Source organism: Macaca mulatta, chromosome 13, assembly GCF_049350105.2.
Source record: "Macaca mulatta isolate MMU2019108-1 chromosome 13, T2T-MMU8v2.0, whole genome shotgun sequence".
NCBI classification, from domain to species: domain Eukaryota; kingdom Metazoa; phylum Chordata; class Mammalia; order Primates; family Cercopithecidae; genus Macaca; species Macaca mulatta.
The window spans coordinates 87,375,865-87,394,646 of NC_133418.1; the positions used below are offsets into that span (position 1 = coordinate 87,375,865).

The window sequence follows — 18,782 nt, forward strand, 5'->3', positions numbered from 1 at the left end:
GCTGAGGCAGGAGAACTGCTTGAACCTGGGAGGTGGAAGTTGCAGTGATCCAAGATTGTGCCACTGCACTCTAGACTGGGTGAAAGAGCAAGACTCTGTCAAAAAAAAAAAGAGGAAAAATCAGTCATCCCACCCATCAAATCATTGTCTCCATCCCCAATGGCTAGTGGCAGATGTGCCTGCTCCTTAGCTGCAACGTGGATATGCTTCCCTCCAAAACAGAAACCAGTATCTCTGCTGCTATCATAGACTCAGACACCTGCAGGGGCAGTTCCCACTCACTGCATTCCACAAACCACTTGGTCTGTACATTTCTCTACTATCACCATCTTCTTCCCAAAGAATCCAGGTATTTTACAGAGATGAGAAGACACATTGATACTCACCTGATTTATTTAAAAATCTAATGGATAGTTCCTTCAAAAGTTAAACATAGAGTTACCATTTATACTGCAATTTCTCTTCCAGGCATATACCCAAGAGAATGGAAAAACATATGTTCACACAAAAACTTGTGCATGAATAATTGTAGCAGCATTACTCATAATAGCCAAAACGTAGAAACAAGCCCAATGTTCAACGACTGATGAATGGATAAACAAAATGGGGTCTATCCACACAAAGGAATATTATTTGGCCATAAAAAGGAATAAAATATTGATACCCGTGACAACATGGATGAACCTCAAAAACATTATTCTATGTCGATTAAGCCAAACACGAAATAACATATATTAGATAATTCCATTTACATGAAAGTCCAGAATAGGCAAATCCATAGAGATAGAGAGTAGCTTCATGTTGCCAGGGTCCAGGGGAAAATGACTGTTAATGAGTATAGGCTCTCCTTTTGGGGTGATGGAAAGGATATTCTGGAAAGAGAGTGACAGTTGCACATATCTATGAAAATACTAAAAACCATTGAATTGTACATTTTAACAGATGAAGTTTACGGCATGTGAATTATATACCAATTTTAAAAAATTGTTTAAGGCCAGGGTTCTAAGAAGGCCAAACAGGAAGAGTTTCAGCCTCCAGCTCCCAGCATGACCGACACAGAAGACGGGTGATTTCTGCATTTCCAACTGAGGTACCGGGTTCATCTCACTGGGGCATGTCAGACAGTGGGTGCAGGACAGTGGGTGCAGCCCACCGAGCGAGAGCCAAAGCAGGACAAGGCATCGCCTCACCCGGGAGTGCAAGGGGGAAGGGAATTCCCTTTCCTAGCCAAGGGAAACCATGACACACAACTCCTGGAAAATTGGGTCACTCCCACCTTAATACTGCGCTTTACCAAGGGTCTTAGTAAATGGCACACCAGGAGATTATATCCTGCATGTGGCTTGGAGGGTCCCTCACCCACAGAGCCTCCCTCATTGCTAGCACAGCAGTCTGAGGTCTAACTGCAAGGTGGCGGCGAGGCTGGGGGAGAGGTACCCACCATTGCTGAGGCTTGAGTAGGTAAACAAAGTGGCCAGGATTCTCGAACTGGGTGGACTCCACCGCAACTCAAGGAGGCCTGCCTGCCTCTGTAGACTCCACCTCTGGGGACCGGGCATAGCCAAACAAAAAGCAGCAGAAACCTCTACAGATGTAAATGTCCCTGTCTGACAGCTTTGAAGAGAGCAGTGGTTCTCCAGATACAGAAGTTGAGATATGAGAATGGACAGACTGCCTGCTGAAGTGGGTCCCTAAACCCTGAGTAGCCTAACTGGGAGACATCCCCAACTAGGGGCAGACTGACACCTCACACCTCACACAGCCAAGTACCCCTCTGAGACGAAGTTTCCAGAGGAACAATCAGGCAGCAACAATTGCTGCTCAGCAATATTCACTCTTCTGCAGCCTCCACTGCTGATACCCAGGCAAACAGTGTCTGGAGTGGACCTCCAGCAAACTCCAACAGACTTGCAGCTGAGGGTCCTGACTGTTAGAAGGAAAACTAACAAACAGAAAGGACATCCACACCAAAACCCCATCTGTACATCACCGTGATCAAAGACCAAAGGTAGATAAAACCACAAAGATGGGGAAAAAGCACTGCAGAAAAGCTGAAAATTCTAAAAATCAGAGTGCCTCTCCCCCTCCAAAGGAACGCAGCTCCTTGCCAGCAACAGAACAAAACTGTACGGAGAATGACTTTGATGAGTTGAGAGAAGAAGACTTCAGACGATCAAACTTCTTCGAGCTAAAGGAGGAAGTTCGAACCCAGCACAAAGAAGCTGAAAACCTTGAAAAAAGATTTGACAAATGGATAACTAGAATAACCAATGTAGAGAAGTCCTTAAAGGACCTGATAGAGATGAAAACCGTGACACGAGAACTATGTGACAAATGCACAAGCTTCAGTAACCAACTCGATCAGCTGGAAGAAAGGGTATCAGTTATTGAAGATCAAATGAATGAAATGAAACAAAAAGAGAAGTTTAGAGAAAAAAGAGTAAAAAGAAGCAAACAAAGCCTCCAAGAAATATGGGATTATGTAAAAAGATCAAATCTACATCTGATTGGTGTACCTGAAAGTGATGGGAAGAATGGAACCAACTTGTAAAACACTCTTTAGGATATTATCCAGGAGAACTTCCCCAACCTAGCAAGGCAGGCCAACATTCAAATTCAGGAAATATAGAGAACTCCACAAAGATACTCTGCAAGAAGCACAATTCCAAGACACATAATTGTCAGATTCACCGAAGTTGAAATGAAGGAAAAAATGTTAAGGGCAACCAGAAAGAAAGGTCGGGTTACCCACAAAGGGAAGCCCATCAGACTAACAGCAGATCTCTTGGCAGAAACTCTACAAGCCAGAAGAGAGTGGGGGCCAATATTCAACATTCTTAAAGAAAAGAATTTTCAACCCAGAATTTCATATCCAGCCAAACTAAGTTTCATAAAGTGAAGGAGAAATAAAATCCTTTACAGACAAGCAAATGCTGATAGATTTTGTCACCACCAGGCCTGCCCTGCAAGAGCTCCTGAAGGAAACACTAAACATGGAAAGGAACAACCAGTACCACTGGAAAAATATGCCAAAATGTAAAGACCATCGATGCTAGGAAGAAACTACATCAACTAACGAGCAAAATAACCAGTTAACATCATAATGACAGGATTAAGTTCAAACATAACAATATTAACCTTAAATGTAAATGGGCTAAATGCACCAATTCAAAGACACAGACTGGCAAATTGGATAAAGAGTCAAGACTCATCAGTGTGCTGTATTCAGGAGACCCATCTCACGTGCAGAGACACACATAGGCTCAAAATAAAGGGATGGAGGAAGATCTACCAAGCAAATGGAAAACAAAAAAAGGCAGGAGTTACAATCCTGGTCTCTGATAAAACAGACTTTAAACAGACAACGATCAAAAGAGACAAAGAAGGCCAATACATAATGGTAAAGGAATCAATTCAACAAGAAGAGCTAACTATCCTAAATATATATGCACCCAATACAGGAGCACCCAGATTCATAAAGCAAGTCCTTAGAGACTCACAAAGAGACTTAGACTCCCATACAATAATAATGGGAGACTTTAACACCCCACTGTCAACATTAGACAGATCAATGAGACAGAAAGTGGAAAAGGATATCTAGGAATTGAACTCAACTCCGCACCAAGCGGACCTAATAGACATCTACAGAACTCTGCACCCCAAAGCAACAGAATATACATTCTTCTCAGCACCACATTGCACTTACTCCAAAATTGACCACATAGTTGGAAGTAAAGCACTCCTCAGCAAATGTAAAAGAACAGAAATTATAACAGACTGTCTCTCAGACCACAGTGCAATCAAACTAGAACTCAGGATTAAGAAACTCACTCAAAACCGCTCAACTACATGGAAACTGAACAACCTGCTCCTGAATGACTACTGGGTACATAACGAAATGAAGGCAGAAATAAAGATGTTCTTTGAAACCAATGAGAACAAAGACACAACATACCAGAATCTCTGGGACACATTTAAAGCAGTGTGTAGAGGGAAAGGTATAGCACTAAATGCCCACAAAAGAAAGCAGGAAAGATCTAAATTGACACTTTAACAGCACAATTAAAAGAACTAGAGAAGCAAAAGCAAACACATTCAAAAGCTAGCAGAAGGCAAGAAATAACTAAGATCAGAGCAGAACTGAAGGAGATAGAGACACAAAAAAACCCTCCAAAAAAATCAATGAATCCAGGAGCTGGTTTTTGGGAAAGATCAACAAAATTGATAGACTGTTAGCAAGACTAATAAAGAAGAAAAGAGAGAAGAATCAAATAGACACAATAAAAAATGATAAAGGGGATGTTACCACCGACCCCACAGAAATACAAACTACCATCAGAGAATACTATAAACACCTCTATGCAAATAAACTAGAAAACTTAGAAGAAATGGATAAATTCCTGGACACATACACTCTCCCAAGACTAAACCAGGAAGGAGCTGAATCCCTGAATAGACCAGTAACAGGCTCTAAAATTGAGGCAATAATTAATATCCTACCAACCAAAAAAAGTCCAAGACCAGATGGATTCACAGCCAAATTCTACCAGAGGTACAAGGAGGAGCTGGTACCATTCTTTCTGAAACTATTCCAATCAATAGAAAAAGAGGAAATCCTCCCTAACTCATTTTATGAGGCCAACATCATCCTCATACCAAAGCCTGGCAGAGACACAACAAAAAAAAGAGAATTTTAGACCAATATCCCTGATGAACATCGATGCAAAAATCCTCAATAAAATACTGGAAAACCGAATCCAGCAGCACATCAAAAAGCTTATCCACCATGATCAAGTGGGCTTCATTGCTGGGATGCAAGGCTGGTTCGACATACACAAATCAACAAACGTAATCCAGCATATAAATGGAACCAAAGACAAAAACCACATGATTATCTCATAGACGCAGAAAAAGGCCTTTGACAAAATTCAACAGCCCTTCATGCTAAAAACTCTCAATAAATTCGATATTGATGGAACGTATCTCAAAATAATAAGAGCTATTTATGACAAACCCACAGTTAATAAATATCATACTGAATGGGCAAAAACTGGAAGCATTCCTTTTGAAAACTGGCACAAGACAAGGATGCCCTCTCTCACCACTCCTATTCAACATAGTGTTGGAAGTTCTGGCCACGGCAATCAGGCTAAAGAAAGAAATAAAGGGTATTCAATTAGGAAAAGAGGAAGTCAAATTGTCCCTGTTTGCAGATGACATGATTGTATATGTAGAAAACCCCATCATCTCAGCCCAAAATCTCCTTAAGCTGATAAGCAACTTCGGCAAAGTCTCAGGATACGAAATCAATGTGCAAAAATTACAAGCATTCTTACACACCAATAACAGACAGAGAGCCAAATCATCAGTGAACTCCCATTCACAATTGCTTCAAAGAGAATAAAATACCTAGGAATCCAACTTACAAGGGATGTAAAGGACCTCTTCAAGGAGAACTACAAACCACTGCTCAATGAAATCAAAGAGGACACAAACAAGTGGAAGAACATTCCATGCTCACGGATAGGAAGAATCAATATCGTGAAAATGGCCATACTGCCCAAGGTAATTTATAGATTTAATGCCATACCCATTAAGCTACCAATGACTTTGTTCACAGAATTGGAATAAAAACTACTTTAAAGTTCATATGGAACCAAAAAAGAGCCCGCATTGCCAAGACAATCCTAAGCAAAAAGAACAAAACTGGAGGCATCATGCTACCTGACTTCAAACTATTCTACAAGTCTACAGTAACCAAAACAGCATGGTACTGGTACCAAAACAGAGATATAGACCAATGGAACAGAACAGAGCCCTCAGAAATAATACCACACATCTACAGCCATCTGATCTTTGACAAACCTGACAAAAACAAGAAATGGGGAAAGGATTCCCTATTTAATAAATGGTGCTGGGAAAACTGGCTAGCCATAAGTAGAAAGCTGAAACTGGATCCCTTCCTTACACCTTATACAAAAATTAATTCAAGATGGATTAGAGACTTACATGTTAGACCTAGAACCATAAAAACCCTAGAAGAAAACCTAGGCAATACCATTCAGGACATAGGCATGGGCAAGGACTTCATGTCTAAAACACCAAAAGCAATGGCAATGAAAGCCAAAATTGACCAATGGGATCTAATTAAACTAAAGAACTTCTGCACAGCAAAAGAAACTACCATCAGAGTGAACAGGCAACCTACAGAATGGGAGAAAATTTTTGCAATCTACTCATCTGACAAAGGGCTGATATCGAGAACCTACGACGAACTCAAACAAATTTACAAGAAAAAATCAACTCCTCAAAAAGTGGGCAAAGAATATGAACAGACACTCCTCGAAAGAAGACATTTATGCAGCCAACAGACACATGAAAAAATGCTCATCATCACTAGCCATCAGAGAAATGCAAATCAAAACCACAATGAGATACCATCTCACACCAGTTAGAATGGTGATCATTAAAAAGTCAGGAAACAACAGGTGCTGGAGAGGATGTGGAGAAATAGGAACATTTTTACACTGTTGGTAGAACTGTAAACTAGTTCAACCATTGTGGAAAGCAGTGTGGTGATTCCTCAAGGATCTAGAACTAGAAATACCATTTGATCCAGCCATCCCATTACACGGTACATACCCAAAGGATTATAAATCATGCTGCTATAAAGACACATGCACACATATGTTTATTGCAGCACTATTCACAATAGCAAAGACTTGGAACCAACCCAAATGTCCATCAGGGACAGACTGGATTAAGAAAATGTGGCACATATACACCATGGAATACCATGCAGCCATAAAAAAGGATGTGTTCATGTCCTTTTTAGGGATGAAGCTGGAAACCATCATTCTCAGCAAACTATCGCAAGAACAGAAAACCAAACACCGCATGTTCTCACTCATAGGTGGGAATTGAACAATGAGAACACTTGGACACAGGAAGGGGAACATCGCACACCGGGGCCAGTTGTGGGGTGGGGGGAGGAGGGAGGAATAGCATTAGGAGATATACCTAATGTAAATAACGAGTTAATGGGTGCAGCACACCAACATGGCACATGTATACATATGTAACAAACCTGCACGTTGTGCACGTATACCCTAGAATATAAAGTATAATAAAAATAATAATAAAAAAATAAAAAATTGATTAAGGAATAAAATAGGACACAAAACTTAAAGAACAATTAAAAACTACTTTGTGAATCAACATGACTCTCAGGGCCAACACTGGCCTGTTGATTTTAGTGTTGCCAGAGCTGGACTTCCCTTTCTTTCTCTTTGTTTCACTCACATTTGGAACTGCAAACATAGGCTTTTCTAAAATACATTGTGTGCCTTTGCAGCTCACATCCAATGCCCATATCAGGTCTGTGACCCAGGCTATTGGGCCCACTCTCAAGTGGGTTTTGATCTGGCCCTTCTTCTATAGACAATGTGAGCCTCGGGGATCTGGCTTCCCCATTTCACATTGTGAGTGGTGATCGTTTCTGTCAAAAATAATCATCTGTCTTTCATTGTAGTGCAGATGATACCCAAATGTTACCCTCATCCATCAAACTGTCAGGTTAATTGTTTATAAAACATCCGGAGCTGGTTGTCACAGAACATCAGCAAACTCAGACCAAATAAAACAGAATGCTCTGGTTGGATACAGCCCCTGCATGAAGAAGAGCTCTGATGACATTTATGGGAACAAAAGTTCACAAACACCTTCCTTAATCCAGTGACTGTCAGAAACCTAGGGGTGGTGTTGCCCTCCTGAGACACTGAGGAAAACTGCTCTCGAATAGCTTAGTTTTTCTCTTCCTAGAATATTTTTTGATCATTTGAAAACTACTTCCAGTCCCAAAAGACTGAAGACAGGTGAAGTTTATGGTATGTGAATTATATATTGATGTTGGCTTTAAATTCAGCTTTTAATTTGACTTTGTTGGCTTTAAATTTCTGCCATGGTCCAGCATGAAGATGGACAATGCAGTTTCCCTGCCCCGTTTGCTGCAGTCATGACTCTCAGATAAATATAAAAAGAATATCCATTAAATATTTTATTTAACTTACTAATTAATAAGGTAAACAGTAAGATGTTAGGACTAATTTAGAAAAAAAAAAAATTTTTTTGAGAAGCTGGTTATCTATTAAAAAAAAATAACTGGTCCATGACTTACCAGGCAAGAAACTTTTCAGGGATGATTCTTCCATGAGACAGACATTTTTTGCATCTTCTTTTGGAAAAAAATCCACAAGTTAATCTTTGTCTGCATAGTTTTAAAACAGGCAAGCCATGGAAAATTAAACCTAGTACTTCACTGAAGAACACTCAGGGCTCTCTTTTGGCTGTTTTGAAGTTTCTAGTAACTTCCTGAGAGGCCACTGCTGCCAGAACTAGGAACCAACTCAGGGAGGATTGTGGGAGCTAAGTCTTTATCATCTAGTGCTAAAAAATAAACGGAACCGTTTATCGATAAATACACACAATTATCCTCAAAGCAGAGGTGCATCAGCCACTATCTCCCTCCTTCCCACAGCCCTCGGACACTCTGTGGTCCAATTTCTTTACCTTAAATGTAACCTACTGTTGTTTAATGGGAAGAAGAAAGAGGAAAACAAACCTGCTAAGAAAGTGGACCAGACAAATCCAAGTCAAGAATCCCTGCCCTACAAGTGTGCAGAACGAAAATACTCAGAGGTCTTCAACTCTTTGGATGCCATGACTTCTTGAAACAGACAAATGCAATTTTGAAAGTAGTTTGAATGATTTTAGAACCTGGCAGGAATATTTATCATAAGATGAAAAAGGCATCAACTCATTTACCCTCCTGCCATCTCCATTCTCCATTCCCTGCCCCCCACCAGAGCTCCTCAAAGCTCAGGAAAGCAAGGCAAACAACAAAAAGAAACAACAATAACAAAATCAAGTTTCTAAAATTATATTATTTACGGTAGGTAAAACTAATGACACAGCATAGTTTGGGTTTCTTACAGAATCAGTGTGCTTTGCACAAGACTATTTTAAATTATGTCCTGGCGTGGTGGCTCATACCTGTAATCCCAGCACTTTGGGAGGCTGAGGCGGCTGGATCACTTGAGGTCAGGAGTTCAAGACCAGCCTGGCCAACTTAGTGAAACCTCATCTCTGCTAAAAATACAAAAATTAGCTGGTTGTGGTGGCACACGCCTGTAATCCCAGGTACTCAGGAAGCTGAGGCAGGAGAGTCACTTGAACCCCGGAGGTGGAGGTTGCAGTGAGCTGAGATCGCACCACTGCACTCCAGCCTGAGTGAAAAAGTGAGACTCTGTCTCAAAAATAAAAATAAAAAAGACTTTTAAATTGTAATGAAATTTTATAGCTATTGAATTTCTATTTTATAAATATACCTATTCTCACATAAAATTGTTTCTGTATAACACCTACAGGTTATATGTATGATTGTTAGGTTTATTTGCTGCTTAGTCCCTGATCAGAAATGCAACTCCCAAATATAATACAGTAGGCCCCCTTACCCACAGTTTCAGTTACCTGAGGTCAGTTGTGGTCCAAAAATATTAAATGGAAAATTCCAGAAATAAATAATTCATAAATTTTAAATTGCATGCTGCTATGAGCAGCTTGATGAAATCTCCAGCCATCCTGCTCTGTCCCACCAAGGAGGTGAATCATCCCTTTGTTCAGAGGATCTGTGCTGTCTGCCTCCCCACCCATTAGTCACTTTGTAACCATCTAGATTATCAGATCAACTGTCACTGTATTGCAGTGCTTGTCTTCGAGGAACCCTTATTTTACTCAATAATGGCCTCAAAGCACAAGAGTGATTATGGTAGCACATTGTTATAATTGTTCTATATTATTAGTTTTTAATCTCTGATTGTGCCTAATTTATAAATTAAACTTTATCGTAGGTAGGTATGTACAGGAAAAAAACATAGCATATACAGGGTTGGGTACTATCCATGGTTTTGAGCATTCACACGGGGTATTGGAATGTATCCCCCAGAGATGAGGGGAGACTACTGTATTCCTCATGTAGTGTTTTTGTGAGACTATTCTTTTTGTGTTTTAGCACGAGGTTATCAGGAACTTGTCACTCCTGCATGGGCTCATTACATGGGGGAAAAATAATCCCAGAATTTCACTGGCCTCAAACAACAAAGCTATATTGCTCATTCATGCTACATGATCACCTTGGGTTGATAGGGACTCTGCTTCCCTGGCCCTCACTCAGGGGTTCAGGCCAATGCAGTAACCACCATCACAAGCCTTGCTGGATATAACAGCAGAAGGAAAAAGTGTGATTCATAGCACACTCACGCATAAGGTTTTCACCCAGGACTGACACCTGACACTTTCTCTCATATTTCATTGGCCAAAGCAAGCCATGTGACCATGCCTAATCTCAAAGAGGCAGGAATTGCAATCCTGAAGAAGAGAGAAAATTCGTAACTAACACCAGTGACCACCAAAATTTATTTTGGAAAGTAGAGTCTCCTGTTTTTAAACAAGTTGTATTCTTTTAGCTATATTAAATTAGCTATTAACCAGCCACATCTTCACGGTGTTAGAATTCTAAGTATGGATTTTGATCTATTAATTTAAACTTCCACTCATCTGAAACATCAACCAAATACAGATTTTTTATGTGTTGCCCCTCATTTTAGGCAAAATGCCATAGAAATTAATAAGACAAAATCCTACAAGCAGATCCCAGGTTGGGTAATTTGGTCTTATGCCAGAAGGCACAGCTTTCTTTTCTGGAAAGGGCCCAGGTTTGGGATTGGCTATAGTTCCTCTTTCCATAAGGTCTGAATCTGTCAACCTCCACAGCACAGAGGATTCATTTGTCACACCTGGCATTCATCTGAGGAATGAATTAACACTGGTGTTTTAAGGAAATTTCATTTTAGGAAATTTTGGTTAGCAGGTGATTTTGTGGTTTCAACTTTACTTCCATACAATTAATTTCCTACACCCAGCTTAGAGTTGCTGAATCCAGACTTCAAAGCATAAAATCCCCCCAACATGGCAGAGTTAGGTGCATGTAGAACAAAAGTAGCCACTGCCAAAGATCTCAGGAGGTCAGAGGCCAGGTTCAAGGCCTTCGTGGAATGTGTGCAGCAAGTGTCAGCTCGACAAGAGTCCAACAAGGAAAGAATGGTTCAGAGTCCACTCTGGCAACAAAACTGAAAATAATCTCCTCTAATCAAAAGGTCTTGAAAGAAGGTTATGGGAGTGCTTGCTATCAAATAATACAAAAAGCAAAAGTAAGTAGGTCGTGTAATTCTACGATGTGGATAGATGTAGAAAGCAAATACTTTCTACGTAATAAAACTATTAACCAGATTAGGTTATTTCATTGCAGTTTCTGGATCTTTCATTAATGTAATTGGCTCCTTGCTGTGTCAATGAGGATCCTGGCATGAAAGAAACAGCACATTCAGCTGGGATTTTGAAGGACATTTTTAGTGGTGGGATTCTTCACAGAGATGTGGGCAGGATTAAGTGAACCACAGTGGATGTCGAAGAACCCAAAAACTAGCAGTGGCAAGAAGTCATTACTATCACTAGGCCTAAAGAGGCAGGGGACAGGAAATAATATTATCAGAGCTTGGTAAGAGCAGCTACCATAGAAGAAGAAAGCCCACCAGACTCTGTGACCACAGAGGAACATGGCTGCTCTTAAGACAATGCCAGGGTAAGGGGGTGTGACAACAAGTGGCCACGTGACCTTTTTCCATGAGCCAAATCCAACTGCAAACCAAAGTGCAAGGGATCTTGGCAATAGAGTCCAGTGACGCCAGTCTCTTGGGGCACAGAGCAGAGAAGGACAGAGAATGCATTTGGCTGGCTTACCACCTCACCTAATTAAGATATGCCATCTGTAATTGTGTAAATGTTTTCTCTTTTCTCCTCTATTTTGTCAGGCTAGTTATGTTCTGTTTACTTTTTCCTAAGTACTCCCCCTCAGAGATTTCAATTCTGTTTACTTTCATTGCTAAATCCAAACGAACTCAATAGTAGATAAGCAAGTGCTTCTTTCTCTTTGTTCTCTAGGGATTTTACAAATTTATTACATATTTAGTAACTCATCCCATATACAGCAAAGAAGGGAGAGATCTTAATTTATTTTTATGGTTTTATCTTATTTTATTTTATTTGAGACAGGGTCTCGCTCTATCACCCAGGCTGGAGTATGGTGGTGTTATCGTGGCTCACTGCAGCCTCAAACTTCCAGACTCAAGAAATCCTCCCACCTCAGCCTGCTGAGTAGCTGGGACTACAGGCACAAGCCACCAAGCCTGGCTATTTTTTTTTTTTTAATTTTTTGTAGAGACAGGGATTCCCCATGTCACCAAGGCTGTTCTGGAACTCCTAGGCTCAAGCGACCCACTCACCTTGGCCTCCCAAAGTGCTGGTATTACAGGCTTGAGCCACTATGCTCAGCTATGGCTTTATTTTTTAGAGCAGTTTTAGGTTTACAGCAAAACTGAGCAGAAAACAGAGTCCACATATACTTCCCGCCCCCACACATGCACAGCCTATCAAAACCCTACACCAGAGTGTACATTTATTACAACTGATAGACCTGCATCAGTTATTACCCAAAACCCATGGTTTTCTTTGGGGTTCACTCTTGGTATTGTACAGCTTGTGGGTTTTGACAAATTTATGATTACTTGTGTCTACCGTTATAGCATCATACAGAGAAGCTTCACTGCTTTAAACATCTTCTGTGCACTCATTCGTCCAGATTTTAATTTTTAAACATAATGTTAAAAATCCCAAGAGATTGTATCCTGAACTTTAAGGAATACTGGTATGTTCCTGGTACATAAACAAAATAAATAATAATATAGTAAATTATTGCCTAAAATTATTGGAAAATGGAATGATATAGTTAGGAATATTGCTATAGACAGCATAACTAATCTACCAATTTTCAAATACTTAAAATATATTTCTAACTAACATGTCAAACAACACAATTAGTGATCTATCAAAACACAACTTTACTTTAAATATATCCTCAGTGGGGATGATTTTCCCCAGGCCCTGAAAGAAAGCGGTAGCTTTTCTGGTCATTTTAAGTCACAAAAGTCAAGCTCAATTCACAAGCAGAAATTTTCCAGCCCCAAATATTAATATCTAAGCTGAAGTTAGAGCAAAATCTTCTTCCCTTCCTCATCTGGGAGCTGCTTTAAGCAGACCACTTGTAGAAGGGCCCAGGGGTGTGGTTGCCACCTAATCACTTCCTCCTTGTTTCTTCTCCTTTGCTGACCAGGGCCTCAGCCCCTCTCAGGGTGGTATGAGGGATGAAGGAAGGAAAAGATGGCCAAGGGAAGTCTTCTTTGCTGATGGCTTTGCTCTTTCTGAGCCTGATACATGTTACAATCCATCATTTCTCTCATGGGTGCCTCTAAGAGCTCATCAGAGTCTCCTCTGCTGGGCTTCCTTGACATGAGTGACATGTTCTGTCCCCCTCGCTGCTGTTTCCCACTCTGTACTGGTTATTGAGTTGTCCACTCTACACAGACTCTTACTGTTAGAGCTTCCTCATTCCCCAGGGTGTCCTTTTGGATAGGAATTTATATTCGTTTGCTATGGCTGTGTAACAAATTACCACACTATTAATACTTATGGCTGAAAACAATCAGCCAGGCCCAGTGGCTCATCCCTGTAATCCCAACACTTTGGAAGGCCCAGGCAGGATCTTTAGCCCAGGAGTTTGAGACTAGTCTGGCCAACAGATCAGGATCTCATTTCTAGTATTATATATAAAAAAAAAAATTAAAATTAGCTGGGTGTGGTGGTACCTGCCTATAGTCCCAGCTACTCCGTAAACTGAGGTGGGAGGATCACTTGAGCCTGGGAGATCAAGGCTGCAGTGAGCCATGATTGTGCTACTGCACTCCAGTCTGAGTGACAGAGCGAGACCATGTCTCAATAGATAATTAATTAATTAATTAATTAAAATAAAGCAATCAACACTTATTATCTCACAGTTTTTATAGGCCGAGAATCTAGGCCTGGCTGAGCTACATCCTCCCCTTCAGGGTCTCTTACAAAGCTGGGGCCACAGTCATCACAAGGCTGAACTGAAAAGAAGCTGCTTCCCAGTTCACTCACATAGTTGATATCAGGATTCAGCTCCTCACAGACTACTGGACAGAGGGCCTTAGCTCCTCCTGGCTTTTGGCTGGAGGTCACCCTCGGTTCTTTGCCAGGTAGGCCTCTCCAATATGGCAGCTTGCTTCACCAAAGCATGCAAGCTGAGAAGGGAATAGAGAGCCCAGCAAGATGGAAATCACAGTCTTTTGTAGCCTAACCATGAAAGAGACATCCCATCACTTTTGTCACATTCTCTTGATTAGAAAGAAGCCACTAGGTCCAGCATACACTCCAAGGGAGGAGATGGCACAAGGGCATGAATACCAGAAGACAGGAATCACGGTAGGCCATTTTTGAAAGCTGCCTATCACAGACTTAAAACAGCTTGGCCTCGTCTCTATCTACATATGGTCCACCGGAAACATTCGTGTTTCCCGCCTACTGACAAACGCTGAGACAAAGTGACCACCTCCTTCTAGCTGCCACTGGCCTCCTTAGCTTTCCCAGGCACCAGTCCCTGACCCCTCCAACTGCCGTTCCCTGGAAAGGAGTATACAGAAAACTCACCAAATGATTCCATGAAGCTCCCTCTCCTGCAACCTGACGTTAGAAGACAGCCCCTCCACACCTCTCTTTTCCTGTAGAGAAGAGGTGGAAACTCACAGATAGCCATAATTCTCTCCCCAGAAAATCAGCTGATAATGCCTCCTCCTGTCTCCTCTTTCTTTACACTTTTATATTCTCAAAGTAAATTAAGCACTCAAGAGTGCTTACACTTGTGTGCAACAGTTGTGAAACTGTTCTTTGAGCATTCCTTTCATCAAGTCTGCATATGACAATCTGTTTCACAACCATTTTGGTGTCTAATGTCTCTCATATTTTTGCCTCACTTGAAATTGAGAGAGGAAAAGACCCATTTTAGCATTTTCTACACATTTAAAATAATATTTTGATGATCCAGAAGGCTGTCACTAATTTATAGTATTTATCATTTTGATCATCCATTTTCATTTTCCTGTGAAAAATGCATAGGAACCCAATTTATGAAGAAATCACTTTTCACAATAAAATCATAGCTGTAAATGAATCACATAAAATCTATTAAAGTGCACTAATATATCTTTCTGTCTAATGTATTGATATAATTTTCAAGCTTTATTTTGAGATGAGAACATCATCTCCTTTTCTTCTTCTGATTTTCTCATTAGGCAGATTCTATAACAAAATCTCCTTGTCAAGAAAGAAAGGGATAGTGTAGAATGACGTACATATACCACATACAGTAGATTTTTGTCCAAGCTCATTTATACTAATGTCTGTAGTACACCCTTTGAAAGCACCTAATAAACCCATTTTATTTTCTACTATTTTGATTAGTTTCCAAGAACACTATTTCCTCTAACTTAAAATGCTCCATTATCCATAGACTTGGATATTTAATTTTGAAGTTCTAAGAGCCAGATTCTTGTTGTGTGTAACTGGAGGAAGACACTCCTAGGAGGACATTATCCTGGTTCACAGAGTGACTGTATATCATTTATTATTTCCAAGTCCTTTATCATCAGTGTCATCAGGTTTGGCCAGAGACAAGGAGGTTAGAATTCCCCACCACCACCACCACCAGCACCACCACCACCACCACGAGTATGAAACAAACTTAAAAAGATGAAATATTCATTCTCTGGTTATGAGACAATGAGTTACTGAGATGGAATATCCCAAGAAGTAGGTGTAGAGCAGACATCATCTAATCCAAAATTTGCAACCTGCTAATAGAGAACTAGAACAAAATACCGAAATGAGAGGTCCGAATGAGAAGTCAAAAAATCAACATAAAAATTCCAAGAGGCACAATCCCTAAAGCCTCAATAAGACAAAGAGGGCAGCAGAGAGGAGAGATCATCTCTCCAGGCTAGGGCATCCCAGAGGCCACTCAAAGTAAGGGGCACCTGAAACTGCGAAGAAGGATCTACAGAAGTTCATTTCTCCCTGAAGGCTTCTCTGATGGCCCAAAAATACATAGGTGTCCTCCTGTTCAGGATCTCAACAGAACTTATACCAAATTCCCCTACACCACTCATCACAGTCAGGGGGAGGGTTTGTTCATGGGTCTTCCAATTTCTACTTTAAACAGCATAGCTTGAGGCCAACGATGCTGTCTTTCCATCTGTATATCTACTACTTAACGCATAGTGAATGTTCAGCAACCACATCTTAATGCATAATGAATGTTCAACAAGCATTTGTTGAATAAATAACTGAAGAAATGAATTGACAATGAGGTAGCACATAGTGCGAACAGCAAATATCAAAGAGAATCTAGGTGAGAGGAGAGAAGTTTTAGTCAGTGCCCTCGGGGATCAAAAGCCCATGGGTCTTTGGTTTCTACCCAACCATGGCCGCCAGCCCGGCATCCATTGCTCAAGTGTTTCTGCTCTAGCAACCTCAAAACTTAACTTTCTCCCCTGCTCTCAAGATCTAGACTTCCGCACATTCTTCCTCCTTTTGCAGGTGTTCAGTTGTGTTGCTCTTAATCTCATCTCCTCTATTTCCTCTCACCTTTTCTTTCTCAGATCAACACTCAAATACTCTTTATTCCCCAAACCTCATGCCTGAATCCCTTCCAACTCATGTAGAGTTCCAACCCACATTTAGAACACTGCAACAGACTTCCTTCTTTCCCTATCAATACTCCTGTTATTCAGGAGCTCTTCTGCCCTGCTAAATCCTGTCCCTGGAACAAATAATCACCTACAGATGACAGGGCAAATTATTTTAGATGAGAAAGCCTGCCTTGGATATATTAGAGAAAGTGTTTCCACTAAAAGCAACTATAGGATGTGAATTACGTAGCTGAATTTTTAAACATCCCATTGGTCTTAAGAATTTGAGGGGTCTGTGAAGAAGAGTAGGGTGGGGGGGAGGGTCAGGAGGAGAAGGGAAAGGAAGAGGAAGAAAAAGATGAAGAAGGAGAAAGAGGAGATGGTAGAGGAGAAAGAAAAGGAGAAGACAAACTGCCTTGTTTTGATAGGCAGCATAACTCTCTTCCCCAGAAAAAATTCACAGAAAAGAACCCAATTGCTCAATTCATTGGCTACTTCTCAGTCTGTAACTTACTTGATACCCACCCCTTCTTGCAAGTCTCTTTCCTCAGCCTCCATGACACCTCTGGTTCTGACTGATTCTCAGTCCTCTTTATGGTCCCCTCTTTCTAGCCACAGCCCTTATGTTTACTGTTCCTCAATGTTCTCTTCTATGTGCTTTGCTATTCTCCCATCAACCCTTGGTTTCAGCCACCAGTGGGATGATGCTGATGATTTCAAAGGCCATGTCTTCAGCTCAGATCTCTTTTTTGTGATTTATGTATCCAGCAGCCTTTTGGACATTTTAACCTTCATGTGCCACAAGCACTTGTAATAAAACACACCTAGTACCGAACTCATCATTTACACCACTCCCAACTCTGTTTTTCTTGTGTAATTTATAATTGAGATTGGTACCACTAACGATCTTATTTCTCAAGTCAGAATCTGGCCTCATACCTCCCCCCCATACACACATACTTACTTAATAAATTCCTGTTAATTTCACTGCCTACATTTCTCTTGAATCCTTCCAATTATTGCCTCCATTCCTTCTCCTAAGCTCCTGCAACATGGGTACACCTACTCTTGAACCCTCCAATTCATTCTCCATGTGGCAGCTGTGATCTTTCCAAAACTCAAACCTGATTGTATCCATGTCTTAATTAAAGGATTTTAACGTCTTTCCATTGTGCACTGTATAATGTCAGGTTTCTCTAATGCCATCTCAAAGTACTTTATCATCTGGTCCTTGTCTGTAGCACTTTATGTTCCCTGTGCTCCAATGGCTGCTTTTAGTTGCCCAAATTTACCACGTTTTTCTCATATGCCAGCCTATCCCATGCTTTCCCTGAGCCCAGCACAGAGAGGCACTGAAAAAAACTGTCGGATGAACAAATGTGTGAATATGAAAGAATCTGTAATTGCTGGTGACTGATTTAAAACAAACTAACAAGTCAAAGAAACAAACAAAAAACCTCTGTAGCTCAGTTTTTGCTTTTACCCAGGAATATATAAATTAATATCATACGAGCAAAGATAAACAGTGTCTTTTCTGCAGCAAGAGACTTTATCTTAATTCTTTAAGCATAATTTGATTTTGCCTTTTGAAAAAATTCAACTGCATTTATTATACAGAGGGTTTTATGGTTCCCTAAATGTATGCCTGCTATTCTCTCTACAAATTGTATTTTCCAAATGTCTGTTCTTCCTAGAACTATTTGCTTATTAGAAGCCAGTTATTATTTTTCCAGGAATGGCAGCGTAAAGCTCGAGGATTTGTTTGTAGTAGGGCAATCCTAGAGATTTTGGATTTGTTTATGTTTCCCCAGATTCTTGTTCCATCATAATGTAGCATTCTGATTTTGACCAAACCTCAGGGGCTTTTGCCTGTGGTCCAATAAATGGGTGTGCACACACATTGTTCAAATAAGTAAAATATGTTAGTGGTGTCCAATCCATCTCTCGGCTACTTCTTAAACTGCTAAGTGCCTGCAGAAGCTCATGACTATTTTATCACAGGAGCTAGTTTTCTCTGTTCAAAATGCAGTTACCTAACTTTGATATAAAAACTGCCAAGAATAAAAA

General features: G+C 40.6%; 1 long non-coding RNA gene across 1 annotated transcript in view; it reads right to left on the reverse strand.

Moving 5' to 3' along the window:
• The window catches only part of LOC144333609 (uncharacterized), a 46,847-nt gene extending 37,185 nt beyond the window's left edge, over positions 1-9,662 (reverse strand). The window contains exon 1 of the long non-coding RNA XR_013402496.1: positions 9,529-9,662. This is a non-coding gene — a long non-coding RNA (uncharacterized LOC144333609). The remainder of the gene's footprint in view (positions 1-9,528) is intronic.
• Between the last annotated feature and the right edge of the window lie 9,120 nt (positions 9,663-18,782).